Raw genomic sequence first — 16,585 nt, forward strand, 5'->3', positions numbered from 1 at the left:
GTGCCTTTAAGCACTAAGCCATCTCTGCAGTCCTGTACTAAGTTTTATGGAAGGAAACTCAGAAGTATTAGATACGCAGGATGTTGGGCCCTTGCTAAATGGCTGCAGGCTGGTGGATTCTGAGTCCCAGCCTCCTCTACTTATCATTGAATGCTATTACTTTTCAGTGTATACATTCCCACAGTCTTACCTCCATGCCACCTTTGCTTCTAACAAAAATAGATGTAGGAAAATAAGCAAACTCCTTAAATCTGGGTTCCATGATGGCTATTTTCACTAGAAGGAAAAAAAAAACTTAGCAGACAGAAAGCTAAACTGTGAAATAATAGAACAAATAGAAAATACTTCGACAAATATACAAATTATTGTTTTTTTAAGATTTTATTTTTACTTTTTTTTTTCTTTTCTTATTAATTAGTTTTGTATTCAGCAAATACTGTCAGTTTGGTACCATTATTAGGCTCATCTGTTACCTACCCCCTCCCTATTGGCCCCTCCTTGTTGAGGTATATGGGTCGTGCATTGTGGAGTTAGCCCACAGTTATTGGTACGATAAATGTCTCTGCATATCATGACCCAACATGTGGTTCTGACATTCTTTCCGCCCCCTCTTCCACCAAATTACCCTGAGCAATGTTGGGTTCGTTTTTGGTCTGCTTCAGTGATGAGGTGTTGGGGGCCTCTGAGGCTCTGGCTCTCTGATTTGGTAGGAGTTGATTTTTCTCTATGTTGGTCTCCTTCCCCCTTATGTTGGTATCTGGTTCATCAGGAAAACAGCACCCTTGCTTGTTTTGCCAAATTTTCTTAGTTTCAACAGGGGCCCTTTTGAGGTATGATGGGGTGGTTCTCTCCTTAGGATCTACATCTATCTGAAAAAGAAAAGCAGATTCTCCAATGAAGAGTAAGTTAGCACCAGGACAAATGAGATAACCCTTGATTTTTTTATAGAGAATTTAATAGGTGTAGGCCCTCTTGTAGCCCATAATTGATGGTAGCTTGATATTGGAGAGTGGGCTAATGTTTGGATATGGTTCTGACTTGTTTCCTAGCTCCAGCTATGGGTCCTGTACCACTGAGGGGATCAGTTAGCCAAATCAAGAGCAGTTGGTTCCACACCAAGGCTGTGTGCCACTATTGCACTTGTGTGGGCATCACAACAGGTTATTTGCTGCTAAGTAGGTTAGACCATGAGTTGCTTGGACAGATATTGGTCATTTTTCCCCAGTTGCCCATGTAGAACCTTCTGGCACTAGACATGCTGACTGTCTGGGAACTGACTCTCTTCTAACTTCCAGCCATGTCATTCCATTTTATGTGTCAACTGCATATGGTGTCTTCAGCAGTAGGGTCTTACCACTAACCTTTGGTGGTTCATCACGTAATCAGACAGAAATCTGTGTGTCTTTTAGGAAACCTGGTAGGTCTCTCTGATCAAAAGCTCATTGTGGATGATAGTCCCATGCTGGTACTAGAAGTTACAGGTCAGTGCCCACTATGAAAATGAGGAAAAAGATAACTAATATATAAGAGTTATAGAGAAGAGAGATTGAGACAGAGGGAGAGGGAGATGGAGGGAGGGAAGATGTAGAAGATTAAGGTTAGCCTTGATCCTACCCTCTTCAGTGCCTTGAGGTTCAGATGTTCCCTGTAAGGGCCAGGTGAAGGTTCAGCCATTTGGTCTGCCTTTTAGGGTGCAGAATTTTATGGTACCATTGCCGTTTGGATCTAGATTTGTGTTTCCCACCCCTTCTATGCCCTTCCCATCTATCCTAGAGTCTAGTCAATACTTGTTGGGTATGTAAAGTATCTTGGGTAGATTCAAGTTAGGTGCTGTAGATGAGTGAGACTATGTGGCGATGTTTTTTCTGTGATTGGGTAAGTTCACTGAGAATGATCTGTTCCAGGTTCAACCATTTTTCCTCAAATTTCATTGTGTCATTTTTTCTTACTGCTGTATAGAATTCCATTGTGTAGATATACCACATCTTACTTATCCATTCTTCTAGTGATGGACATCTGGGTTGATTCCAGCTCTTCGCTATTACAAATTGAGCCACTACAGACATGGTTGAGTAAATCTCTCTGGCCTGTGGTTTGAAGGTTTTAGAGTAGATGCCCAGTAAGGGAATAACTGGGTCTGTTGGTATCTCTATAGTCAGCTTTTTCAGGAGCCTCCATATTGCTTTCCAAAGTGGTTGTACCATCCTACATTCCCACCAACAGTGGATGAGTGTTCCTGCTTCTCCACATCCTTGCCAGCATTTATTTTCATTTGATTTTTTGATGTTTGCTATCCTTATTGGGGTAAGGTGGAATCTCATAGTTGTTTTAATTTGCAATTTCTGATGATTAGGGATGATGAACATTTTCTTAAGTGTGTGTTTGCCCTTTGTATTTCTTCCTCTGTGACCTGTCTGTTCAGCTTTTGGCCCCATTTTGTGAGTGAAGTGTTTGACTTCTTTCTGTTTAGATTTTTGAGTTCTTTGTAGATTCTAGAGGTTAGGCCTCTATTAGTTGGATAACCCACAAATATTTTCTCTCATTCTGTGGGTAATCTATTGGCTTTGCTTATTGTATGCTTCTCTGTAAAGAAACTCTTCAGCTTCATGTGATCACATTGGTTGAGTGACTGTTTAAGATCGTGAGCTACTGGGGTTTTGTTCAGGAAGTCATTTTCCATTCCTATATCATGGAAAGTTCTTCTAAATTTCTTCCAGTAGTATTCAAGTTTCCGGTCTCATATTGAGGTCTTTGATCCATTTGGATTTGAGTGTAGTGCATGATGAAATATGTGGATCAAGTTTCAGTTTCCTGCATATGGTTATCCAGTTTGTCCAGCACCATTTGTTGAAGATGCTATCTTTTTTCAGCCTATATTGTTCAGGCCTTTGTTGAATATCAAAGAGCTATAGTTGCTTGACCCAAATTCTGGGTCCTCAAATCTATTCCATTGGTCTATACTCCTGTTTTTATGCCAGTACCATACTGTTTTTATTACTATGGATTTGTATTAGAGAATGGGTACACCAGGGCCTCTAGCCACTGCAAACAAACTCCAGATGCATGTGCCACAATGTACATCTGGCTTACATGGGACCTGGAGAATCAAACCTGGGTCCTTAGGTTCATTGACATGCACGTTAATATCTAAGACATCTTTCCAGCCCCAAATCATGTTTTCTACTGGAAATGCATCCCACCTGTTAGATGCTGTCCAATCTTTATATAGACTATTTTTATGTAAGGCTCATTGTATGATGTTGCCTTTACCCAATGTCATTTTGCTTTATTCTATTTCCATGGTTTATCAATGTGCATATACAATTTTCCCTATGCATTCTAAGTGCTTCTTACCATTATGTGGCAGAAAGCAGATGCTAGCCCTGTGGGTGTAATTTTCTATTTCTATCATACAATAAATTAAATAATTTTCTATTTTTGCCAAAAAGAATTAGCCTTTGAGAAAACTATAATAGTTCCACTGAGTTCAAGCCAGGTTCATTCTGAATACTTGTTATAACTAGTGGTAAATATAGTTTCTAATGTCAAAGAAGATCATTTCTAAGACTCATTAGAGAAGATTTCATGACTTATCTCTAAGATCCTAATATGGGGCAAATTCAATGTTTCACCTCTTATTTAATCTAATGAGCCAAGACAGGTTGTCCCTGATAAACATGACCACCACCTCAGCAAATAACACAACAGAGTCAAGGATGTTCCAAGCTTATATTCATCACCTGAGTGAAAGAAATACTTTATGACCTTTAAAGTGGGTCCTAGGGCTGGAGAGATGGTTTGGCAGTTAAGTACTTGCCTGTGAAGCCTAAGGACCCCGGTTCGAGTCTTGATTCCCCAGGACCCACGTTAGCCAGATGCACAAGGGCGCACACGCATCTGGAATTCATCAGCAGTGGCTGGAAGCCCTGGCGTACCCATTCTCTCTCTCTCTCTCTCTCTCTCTTTCTCTCTCTCTCTCTCTGCCTCTTTTCCCGTCTGTCGCTCTCAAATAAACAAATAAAAATAAACCAAAAAAAATTAAAAATTAAAAAATAAAGTGGGCCCTTGTCCATTAATACAGCTCTCTGAAAATGCTCAACACATTCACACATGGTAGATGTGACTTTTATCTCTGTAGGACCTAAAAGTAGTTAACTAAAAACACAGAAGAGTAATTTTTATTGCTCAGTTCTTTGGGAGATGAATTTATTTAGAATTCCATGTCCTAAAGCCAAAGTACTGAAACTGTCACTAACACATGTGGCAACCTCAGAGACTGACAAAGACACATAGACTTCTTAGTTTCCTCATAGGAGCTTCAAATCTGTTTGTTGTACAGCTTGAGCAAAGACATATGTTAATAAAGCACTATTCTTCAAAATTAGTGTATGTTTCAAGACCAACTTTATAGGATTCTGTGTGACCATTATATCAATATTCTTTACAGCAGGCAGTCCTTGCTTCATTTTCCAAAAATTGAGATTTTTTTAAACTTATTATTCTTCTATTATAGAATAGCAATCAGAGCTGTTGGGATTGCCTCGAACAATTATAGTTTATAAAGTGTTTTTACACTGCACAAAGGCAGAAATGAAGAAGTGACCCCAAAGCTCTTTTTCCATATGAAACACAGGTGCCTAATTGAGAAAGTCATTTTTCCAGAGGCCAGGGTTATTTTATATCATTTGGATAAGAACCCATCCTTGCTGGATTACACAGTCAGCTCTGTCTTCACCTGGGGTCAAGAGTGTTCCAGGGTCAAACCTGAAACTGAAAAGTGGAATAATTAGCTACTCAGTACCTGAGTTCACATTGTGAAATGACTCACTGAATTATGCCTGGCTGATCAAAGACAATCTCCAAGTACCTACAATGCTCCCTCTGCTGAATGTCCTTTCTGTCCACCTATCTCCTCCCCAAGCCTAGACAGACTGTGGGATGGACCAGCTGAGCTCCATCTCTCTGCTCTCCTGTCAATTGCTCTGCCTCTTGAAAATGAAAATCCTTTCTTTCAACTCTCATACCTACTCCCCTCTTCCCTACCATTCTTCTCCCAAGAAATGAAATCTGAATTGAAATACATAGTCACTAACTTTTTTTCCCCTACTGCATAGAAAACTAAGCAGGAAACAAAGGCCCATGTGAAGTTAGAAGATTAATACATCTTTTGATCCCAGCTGTCAGGTTTATTTCTTCTTGTATCCAAATCAGGTCATTATGCTACAAATCTTTGTTCTTGATGAAAGATTTAAATATCCTCAGAATTTGGAGACTATGGAATAGGGAAGTGCAGGCATAAGCCATACATAGTAATTGGCTCTGGTTTCATCTGGATATTTTCCTAGAAGCTGCTATCAAATTTTGATAAACTTTTACTGACTCCTTTCATTTTCTGGAGATCCTAGAAATCCCAATGATAAATAACATTGCCCAGCACTCAGATTCTGTGCTCAGTTATAAACAAATACCACGTGTCAGATGACACATTTCCACACAACTATTTTAAGCAGTCAAAGAAAGCAAAAGATTTGGGGGATTGCTTTGTAATGTAAACTTTTTCAAAGTTACTATAACTTAAGACCAGCATTTGTCATTGACATGTCCTGAATTATTCCTTCAGGAAGGCTTAGAGATTCCATTAAGGTCCTTCAAATTTAGAATCTGAGAACAGTGCAGGAAAAGTCTGAAAAGCAATAAGTCAATCAAAATTTCCATTCAGTGAGACAGTTTTGGAACAGATGTCTTTTCTGTCATCTTTAGTCCAAAGATACATTGAACATTGAGCAAAGGATAATAGTCCACAAGCCTTAAGCCCATGCTGCTTTTGTTATGGGGTCTGGCGTCTCACAATAAGACCATCAATTCATGGAATGTGAGGCAAAGTTTTACAAGGTAAAAAGAAAGAAAAAGAAGAAAGCTGATATGGCAGGTCTTCATCCCAGAGTCAGGATCTCAGGATGCAACCCAGAACTCTTTGGAGTGTCAGCTTTTATTGGAAATAACCACATGATGTTTATAGAGAAGAAAAAAAATCAGGATGGGAGTTAAACCATAAATCAGTTAAAGGAAGTCCCTGGGGGTATGAGGTAGGCCTATGACCAGGAGTCTGCCAATGTCCCGCTTATCTGCCCTTGAGGATTTGCTTAATAATACAGGCCCAGGGTAATGCTATTCAGACCAGCAGAGCGTCCTGTTTATCTACCATCCCCATCTGCTTAAACAAGTGTTTCATTCCATTCTTCTATGATCTCCTACAAGGAAATGACTTCTTCGCTAAGCTCGGTATAAAGAAATGTACAGAAATATAATATTTTGTTCACTTTACATTTTTATACAGGAATTCTATACAGATTTGTATCTCAGTCCTGAAGCAGCTATTGTAGTGTTCACTTAATTTAATGGCACCTGTTTTTTTCTATATTTTCAAGGGCAAGCCGGCAATATTAGGATTTATTTTTTGAGCCCTGCCCCAGAATACATACATTGCACCCACTTAATACAGAAAACTGAACTCATATACAGGCCTGATGAGCTGCATTGAACCCACTTTGCTCAGAAGCAAATTTCTACAGGGCCATCTGCATGCATATGTGGGATGGGGGAGGGGCTATATTCACTGTGATTCAATGTAAATGATTATAGAAAGCACAAGATTTAGAACCTTTTATAAAATGTCTATTTGCCACATGTTTAACCATGTTTTCATCCTAACTGGAGAAGATGTTCCCTTTTCAGCCATTTTAAGAACAGTACCTGCTCTAAAGGGGAAAAATGGAGCCTGTCAAAGATCAGGAGGAAATGTTCTTGGGTCAAAGTACTTGTGTCAAAGTCTTGTGAAAGCTATTGGGATCTTGCCATAAACATTTGAAATCCTAACTAACAGAAAGGCTGCAAATCTTGGCCAACCCTGTGTATACCCTAAGATCCCATGTGACAAAATTATCTCTGACCAAGTCCAATCATCTTCTCTGCACTCCTTCCCTCTAAAGGCCTTTCTCTGCTAAGTGCAACTCCTTATGAAGGCCCCTATTTAAATGCTAATGTTTTACTCACCCAATCTCAGTCATTAGTTTATCACATTAGCCTCAGTCACCCTGGGAAAATGGAACTTGGTCTGGTGAGCATTAACAAAAACCAAGGTGAAAGTGATGTTCCAGAAGTGTGGGAAATGGAGATGGCAGAGGTGGTGGTTAAACACAGGGTCTTGGGGCCAGCATCCATAGGATCATGCAATAAAGCAATACACCAGCACCATAAGTAAAGAACATATACACTTCCCAGAGAAGAATACCAAATAGAAGTTTAGAGAGTACCTACATAGCTTTTTCTAGGACTAGTCTATGTCATTAAAGCTATGTCATTAAAGAAGGAAGAAAATATATCCTTCATCCTACATCCTACAAAAATAAGTGGTTGTTGAGCTGGGTGTGGTGGTGCATGCTTTTAATCCCAGCACTCAGGAGGCAGAGGTAGGAGGACCACCATGAGTTTGAGGCCACCTGAGAATGCATAGTGAATTCCAGGTAAGCCTGAGCTAGAGTGAGACCCTGCCTTGAAAAACCAAAAAAAAAAAAAAAAGGGAAAAAAAGTGGTTCCAAAAGTTATCATGACTCAACTACAAATCTAAACTCTACATTTGGCACTTGTCATTTGAAATAGTTCACAGTAAGACAGATTCCCTCTGTTTGACAGAATTAAAAACTATTCCCAATGTATATTTGAGATGTTATTTGAAAATCAGATTATTTATTTTTTGAAGCCAACATCCATTGTCAGGCTTGTTTTCCTTCTTGTTTGTCTAAATAGAGACATCCTTATCTGCAAGGACACAGGCACTTTCTTTGTGGAGCTTCCTGCAACATACAAATGTGTCTCATGGTAATGATCTTTCTGGTTAAATCAAGTTGTTCTGCACTACAAAAGCCTATATGTACTAACAACATGGGTTAGACATAGGAAAATGTATTCAGTCCCATATGATTGATTAACACAAAATGTCATGATGTTTGGGAAAATGTGTTTTCAGCATATTTAAAATATAACTTGTCTTCTTAATTTTTAAAAGTATACTTATTTGTAACATGCTCAATGTCCCCTAGAGGAGAAAGTAGTCTACAAAGATGCTTTTGATCTTCATTCATTTTCAAGCACCTGTAAACTGAAGGACCTGTTGGGGAAATCATCTGCTCATTTGTTGGCTGAGAGACTCTTTTGTTTTTAATGGGAAGAAAATGTTACATTTGGAAAGATCTCTTTAAATTTAGGAAATAGCAAACTCTCCATGTATATAAGAGTATAAGAAAGTCAGTAGAAAATATTTTCTACTGCCTCTATATTGGAAAGCAAGTTTCAGAATAATATGTCCTTCAAAAGTGTGCTTACATTTATAAAATCATCTCTGTACTTATATCATCATTGTAATAATGTAGAAATGACTGATGCTGGAGGATAAAGGTGAGGGGGTGTTACCAGGGCAGAACAAGATCCAGTAAGCTAGAACTGTGCAATGTTAGTGAAAACAAAAGTTTGTAGTAAAGTTGAGATGGATGTTAGCTCTTCTTCAAACAATTCTCAAACACATTGGGCCAAGAAAGTTGTTTAATCCCCACAGATCGCAGTTACAGTATGTGAAAAACAAATACAATAATATTGCTTCTTTATAAAATTGTTCATAGTTTAGAGGCATGTCTCAATGGTTAAGACTCTTGCTGGCAAAGCCTAAGGACCCAGGTTCAATTCCCCAGTACCCTTGTAAACAAAATAAACAAGATGTCACATACATCTGGAGATTTTTGCAGTGGCTAGAGGCCCTAGTGTGCCCATTCTCCACCCCCCATAAGCAAATAAATAAAATATTTTAGGACTCCTTACAATGTGCTCTTCCAGACACAAAATGGCTTGGTTATCTATGACCTTACAGTACCTATACAAGACCATCATAATAGAAAGAAAAGTTCATGACATCAAAATAAAATACAGACTGGTGCGAGGGGGGGTATGGTGGAGAGTGGAGTGTCAAAGGGGAAAGTGGGGGGAGGGTGGCTATTACCATGGGATATGTTATACAATCATGGAAGTTGTCAATAATAAATATTTGTTCACAACATTAAAATAGAGAAGGCCTTTAAATGATAATTCCTATATAAGGAACATCTTCGTCAAGTTATTTTGTGCAGTGAAGGAGATTTAAAGAATAGGATTACTTAGGTAGAAACAATACAAGTAGCCCTTCCTGCCATGCTCTGCATTCAGTCACCACAGCCCAAAGAGGATCCCAAGGTTGATCCCACTCCAAAGCACCATGCAGTAAGTTGTGTTGAGTATTCAAGCCCAAGTAAACTTCCTCACACATGTATCCAACTTGACCACACAATTACAGAGATTATGGAACAACTCTACAAGTGAAAATCACCCTTCTGTGTGCATACCAAAACAAACCACAGCCCCACAAAAGTGTCCCAATGCCGAGCTTACTCCAAAGTCCCAGGCAGTGAGCATCACAGGCCTCCCAGGATCTTATCTAGATTGGTTTAGAGGCTGCCCACAGAAGAGGATCCTGCTCAGACTCAAGTGTACCCAACCTAAACCAGCAGAGACACCATCCCATTTCCACCTAACCATGCTACATAACACAGGCTCCACAGGAGCTACTATTGCTGCATTCTTCAAAAGACCAGAGGACTGTCTAATGACAGGCAAACCCCAACTAAATAAGTATCACAAAACACAAAGCCAAGAGATGCCCATTCCTATAACAGAAGCCTCCAATTATAACTTAGAGGAAACTACAGACATAAAATCAAAAAGTGAAATTATGATAAGCAATTAAACAAACTTAATGAGGCCATGAACAAATGGCTGGATGAAATGGAAGAAAATTAACAAAAAGAACTCAAAGGATGGCTGAATGAAATGGAAGAAAAGAAACAAAAACAACTCAATAGAACTAAAAAGATGGCTTAGTGGTTAAGGTGATGCCTGCAAAGCCAAAGGACGTAGGTTTGATTCCCCAGGATCCATGAAAAGCCAGATGCATCTAGAGTGGCTAGAGTCATGGTATACTTTTTCAAATAAATAAATGAAAATAAAGTATTAACAGGAAAAGTGCTCAATGGACAGTTCAAAGAAAAAATAAAGAGAGAGAGAGAGACAGTGAAAATACACTAGGAGTCCAAAAATGATGACAAGTTCAAAAAAAAGTGTGAACAGAATATGAGGGAAATCCTGGGCACCTTAAAAAAGACCAAATACCTGTATCATGCCTATACAAGAAAGGAAAGAAACACAAGCCAAAGCATAGAGAATAACTTCAAACAATATTGAAGAGGCCGGGCATGGTGGTGCACACCTTTAATCCCAGCACTCCAGAGGCAGAGGTCAGAGGATTGCCGTGAGTCTGAGGCCACCCTGAGTCTACATAGTGAATTTCAGGCAAGCCTGAACTAGAGTTAGACCCTACCTCGAAAAACCAAAAGATAAAAAATAAATAAATAAGTAAATAAAATATTGAAGAAAAATTTAACTATAAAACCGAGACCAATCCAGGCACAGAAGGTGCACAGACACCAAATAGGCAGGATCAGAGAAGAAATTACCCATATTACATTATAGGTTAAACTCTGAATATTTAAAACAGAGAGTACTAAAAGGTAAAAGAGAAAAACAGGTCATTACATTTAAAAAAAAAAGTACCCCTGTCGCTCTGATTCTTCAATGGAAACTCTAAAAGCCAGAAGTGCTGGGAAAGGAATATTTCAAAATTTAAAAGACCATGACTGCCAACCCAAACTACTATACTCAGAAAAATTATCCCTCATAATCAAAGGTAAAAGAAGAAATTTCCATGATGAAAGCCAGTTTCATGAATGGATGAGCACTAAACCAATCCTACAGAAAATACTTTACACTGAAGAGATAAACAAACATACTCAAGAAGCTACAGGAGGGAAAAAATAATTAAACTAGAGAAGACATGAAAACATATCAAGGAAACACCAACTCCACAAAGTCTTCAACTTGACAGGGATTAACTCACAGTTATAATTTTGAAGCTTAATGTACTCAATAAAAGACACAGTTTATCAGGCCAGAACAGAAAAATGGATCCATCCATTCAAAGAGATAAATAAGGCCACTCCTTAATTATTAAGAGAACAATTCAGCAAAGGGTATTATAATCATAAATTTGCATGCACCAAACACAGGTAAACCAAATTTGATAAAGCAGAATCTACTAGACAATACACCAGAAATAAATTCCAAAATAATAATGATAGGAGAATTTTAATACCCCACTCTCACCAATAGATAAATCACCCAAGCAGAAAATAAAGGGAGAAATAACAGAGCTAAATAACATCATATATCAATTATACATAACAGACATTTACAGAACATCCTACCCTAATTCCATAGAATACATAGTACCCTCATTAGCTCATGGAACCTTCTCTAAAATAGATGACATATTAGGACATGTATCCACATATTAAGGAAAAGTGACATAACTCCTTGCATCTATCTGACTACAATGAAACAAAGTTAGAAATCAGCAACAAAAGAAATAACAGAAAAGATACCAACTCCCAGAGATTGAATAACTCACTAAAAAATAATGAATGGGCTGTTGAAGAAATAAAAAAGGAAATGAATAAATTTCTAGAACTGAGTGATAATGAAAGCATAGCATACCGAAACTTATGGGACTCAATAAAGGCTGCCCTAAGAGGGAATTATAAAGTGTTAAATGCCTATATTATAAAAATAGACAGATCTCAGGTTAACAACCATTCACTGGAAGGCTGCATAGAGCTATAACATCAAATGAGACTAAAAATGTAATTAAAAGTTTCTCAACAACAACAACAAAAGTCCAGGTCCAGATGGATTAACTGCTGTAGTAGTTTGAATAGATGGCCCCCAATATATTTGGTGTCTTATTACTTTGTACTTTGCATCTTTAGCCACCTGGCTGGAGGAGGTGTCACTGGGAAGACCTTAAGGCTTGGTTTGAGATGTCAATCTAAAGATATGCAAAGTGTGCCTAGCTGGAGTTCCTGAAGTGCGCTGTGCTGTGTGGCTTTTGGCTTGTGCTTCTCTCTCTCTGCTTGGACCTGTGAAGGTGTACCAGCTTCTTCTGCCATTATTGAACTTCTCCTGGATTTGTAAGCTTTAATAAATATATTTCTTCCTCAACTGTGTCTGGAAGTTCATCTCAGGGAACCTGAAGCTGTCTGCTACAACTGCTTAATTCTATCAAACCTTTGCTGAATAACCAAAGTTTGGCTTTCACTTAAGATGGCAGAATAAGAACTGTGCCAAAGAAACTAGGTGGAAATAAAGGGAAAAAAACACAATATACTCTTCTCCCAAAATGTGAAAGTCTGTAAGTAACTAGCAACTCACAAGGGTCCCCAGCAATGAAGTTGGAGGAACAACAAGTTTCCAGCAACCACATAACCAGAGTTCTCTGGACCCCCCAGCTGCTAGGAAGAGTGGCAGGGGATGTGGCAGGTGGGAAAACTCTTGGAGCCAAAGCTGCATGCTTCCCTGCAGGAAGGAAATTCAGTCCTTCCCCAGGAGCAGGCTGGCATTTGCCTGGGCAGCATGTTTCCTGGGCTTGGGTTCAGGATCCACCCCATTACCATGTTTCTCAGTTTGGTTGCATTTCAACTCTCAGGTGCTGGATGATGGCTGGTAGTGGCTGGGGCTAATGCTGATAATTTCCCCTGCCTATGGGATGATTTGCTCCACCCATGCATGCTTCCTCATTTCCTCCAGTTCTCCCCAACAGGTGCTAGTGGCCAATGCATGCAAAATATTTTCAATAAGATTATCAAAGGAAATTTTCACAACCTTAAAAAAACAAAAACAACTGGGTATAGAAGATGCAGGACCACTAAATAGACAGGACCAGGAAGAAGATTCCTCATATCACATTATAATCAAAACACGAAACACAGAAAATGAGGAAAGAGTACTAAAAGCAAAAAGAGAAAAACATTTTATTACATACAAAGTTAAGACCATAAGAATTACCCCTGTCTTATCAATGGAAAACCTAAAAGCCAAGGGCTTGGAATAGAGTATCTAAAAAACTAAGAGACCATGGCTACCAACCAAACTACTAAAATCAGCAAAAGTATCCCTCATAATAGAAGCTGAAAGAAAAACTTTTCATCATATAAATCAGCTTTATGAATGCATGAGCACTAAGCTAGCCCAGCAGAGACTACCACAAGGAATCATTCACACTGGAGAGATGAACAAACATACATATAAAGAAAGAAAAAGAAATTATCATAACTAGAAGAGAAATAAAATAAAATAAAGACCAAAAAACATCACAAAGCCCTCAACTCAACAGAGATTAACTCACACCTCACAATTATAACTCTGAAAATTAATGGACTCAACTTCTCAGTCAAAAGATACAGGTTATCAGGCTGGATCAAAAAGCTTGATCCATCCATTTGGTCTCTACGAGAAACCCACCTTACAATTAAAGTTAGCATTGCATTTACCTTCTCGTTACTGGCAAAAATCATCCAACCCAAAGCAGCTTGTGGGAGAAAGGGGTTTATTTTGGCTTATAGCCTTGAGGAGAAACTCCAAGATGAAGGGGGAAAATGTGGCATGAGCAGAGACTGTATTGGCCTCTGCCATAGAAAGTGGAACACTGCATCATGAGAATGAGCCATTCTGGCAAGGGGAAACTGGCTACAACCATAAGGCCACCTGCAACAACACATCTCCTCCAGTAAGAATCCAATTCCAAGTTTCCATCCACTGGGGATCAGGCATTCAGAAAATATGAGTTTAGGAAGGACAGCAAATTAAAACCACCGCAGTAGACACTACCTTAAGGTAAAAGAAAGGAAAAATATATTGCCCCGGCCAGTGGGGAGTTGAACAAGGAACTGAGGAGAAGTTAACCTGAGTGGGAAAAGGCAAACAGACACAAGAAGGAGACCATGCTAGGTGTTTGTCAAGGCCTCAAGATTTTATTTTTTCCATGTAGGTTTATATAGTGTTGTATGGGGAAGGGGACGTGGTCAGGGCAAGAAGTTGTAGAGGGAAGGAGACGTGGTTAGGACAGAGATCATAGAGTTACTGGTGAAACCGCAATGCCTTTGTTTCTTTATCAGCTACCATCAGGATGGGGGAGTGTTCAGCCAGGTGTACGATTCCATTGTTTCTGGTAGTTGAATATTAGGTAAGGAAGTAGAAACTTAACTTGCTATATGGCGGTTTCTGTTAACATGGCCAAGGTTTGGTTCATAGCTCCCAACAATATATGACAAATTGAGACCCTACTGAGAAGGACCCTCAGGGAAATGGAGACTGGGAGAGAAAGGTTACACTACAACTTATATAAAAAATCAAACAGCAGTGGCTGTACTAATATCTCATAAAATAGAATTTAATCCAAAAGTAATCATAAGAAATAAGGAACCTTCACATTCATTAAATGAACACTTCAACAAGAGGATATTATAATCACAAAGGTATATCCAACACAGAAGCACCTAACTTTAAAAAGCACAATGTCCTAGGCAATAAGCCTGATATAAATCTCAATAGAATATTAGTAGGAGACTTTAATACTACAGTGTTGTAGTTGCTTTAATGTTGCTGACACAGACACCTAATCAAAAACAGCTTGTGGGAGGAAAGGGTTTATTTTGTTTTACGGGCTGAAGGGCTCCACAATGGCAGAGAAACACATGGCATGGGCAGAGATTAGACATCAGCTCCTGGCCAATGTCAGGTAGACTATGCAGCCTGGCTCATGCCTGATCTTGCTATACAACTGGAGTGTGTAAAACCAGGAACTCTGCCTGACACCCACACAAGGAGTGGACCATGGCAAAGCACTGGTGCCTTCTGTATACTTGTTGTGGTCAGAGTGGGATTACAGGCAAAAATCTGAGTGACTTGCACACTTGGAGTGACCAGGCACTGTGAACAATTGGCAATCTGAGGACCATAACTGAGCCCAGACCATCCATACAACCATGTGACCCAGTTGGCCCCTCATCTACTGTTATCAAGGTCCAGACACAATAGTGAGATCTTGCCTCTGCCATGAACCTGCCACCAGAAACTGCAGCCAATCTCACCACCAAGGGCCAGCAAGTGAGCAACATGGGAAGAACAGGACCCTGCCTGAACATGGACTAGGCCAGGCTTCCTAAGGTCTCACTCAGAACTGCTTATTAGACATCACACACAATGAAATCCCCCCCAGAACCAAGGACATTGTGATAGTCAGGTTCTCTTTACAGAAAACACCTGGCCAAGGGCAGTTTGTTGGTTAAAAAAAAAGTTTACTTTGGCTTACAGAATTGAGAGGAAGCTCCACGATGGCAGGGGAAAATGATGGCATGAGCAGATAACACCTGGCCCACATCAGATGGACAACAGCAACAGGGGAGTGTGCCAAAAACTGGCAAGGTTAAACTGGCTATAACACCCATAAGGCCACCCTCAACAATACACTCCCTCCAGGAGACATTAATTCCCAAATCTCCATCAGCTGGGAACGTAGTGTTCAGAACACCTAGGTTTATGGCGTACACCTGAATCAAACCACCAAAGGCATTAAGCCAAATCCTGCAGATATAATGATATCCCACTCCCGTGTGGATCAAACCTGGATAGAATATTCATCACATATCTTACAAGATCCACTAATTGCTACATCCTTAACAAAACAACTTCCTTGAAATGGGCAAACCTCAATGCAAAAAATAATGCAAGAGAGCTAGCTAAGAGATCCCCACCAAGAATGGCTAGTCCCACAATGGAAGCCTCAAGTGAAAAGATAGAATCCAGACATAGATCCCAAAATGAAAGCATAATAAGCATATTGATCAAACTAAGTGAGGCCATGAACTGTTGGATAGATGAAATAGACAAAAAGCAACAAAAATTAAAAATCATCAATGAAATGGAAGAGAACCAACAACAGCAACTTAAGTTCTCCTTACTTGCCTCCAAACAATTGAATCACAAAGATATTAATAGATAAATGATATAAGGTGAACCAACAAATAGATGAACTGAACAGTCAGTGGAATAATTTTAATGAGGGCATAATCAAATGCAGTAACGAAATTTAAAAAATAGCAAAATTTAAACCAAGATTTGAAATACTTGATAGAAATACTGATGAAATACAAGATGGAAATACTGGAGAAAGGTAAAATAAAGATCAAAAATAAAATAGCCCTTTTAAAAGGCTCCCTGAATAGCTTACCAACAGAATAGGTCATGTAGAGGAGAAAATTTCAGAAATCACATACAAGATAGAGAAAATTGACATGGATTACAAAAACTATGATAAGTTCAAAAAAGTACATACAGAATATGAAGGAATAGTGGTACACCCTACAAAGGCTAAATATACAGATCATGTGCATACAAGAAATGGAAGAAATAGATGCTAAAGGCATAGAGAACCTCTTCACCAAAATTATTGAGTAAAACTTTCCCTGGCTGGAGAGATGGCTTAGCAGTTAAGAGCTTGCCTGTGAAGCCTAAGGACCCCGGTTCGAGGTTTGATTCCCCAAGACCCACGTTA

Source organism: Jaculus jaculus, chromosome 7 (assembly GCF_020740685.1).
Source record: "Jaculus jaculus isolate mJacJac1 chromosome 7, mJacJac1.mat.Y.cur, whole genome shotgun sequence".
NCBI lineage: Eukaryota > Metazoa > Chordata > Mammalia > Rodentia > Dipodidae > Jaculus > Jaculus jaculus.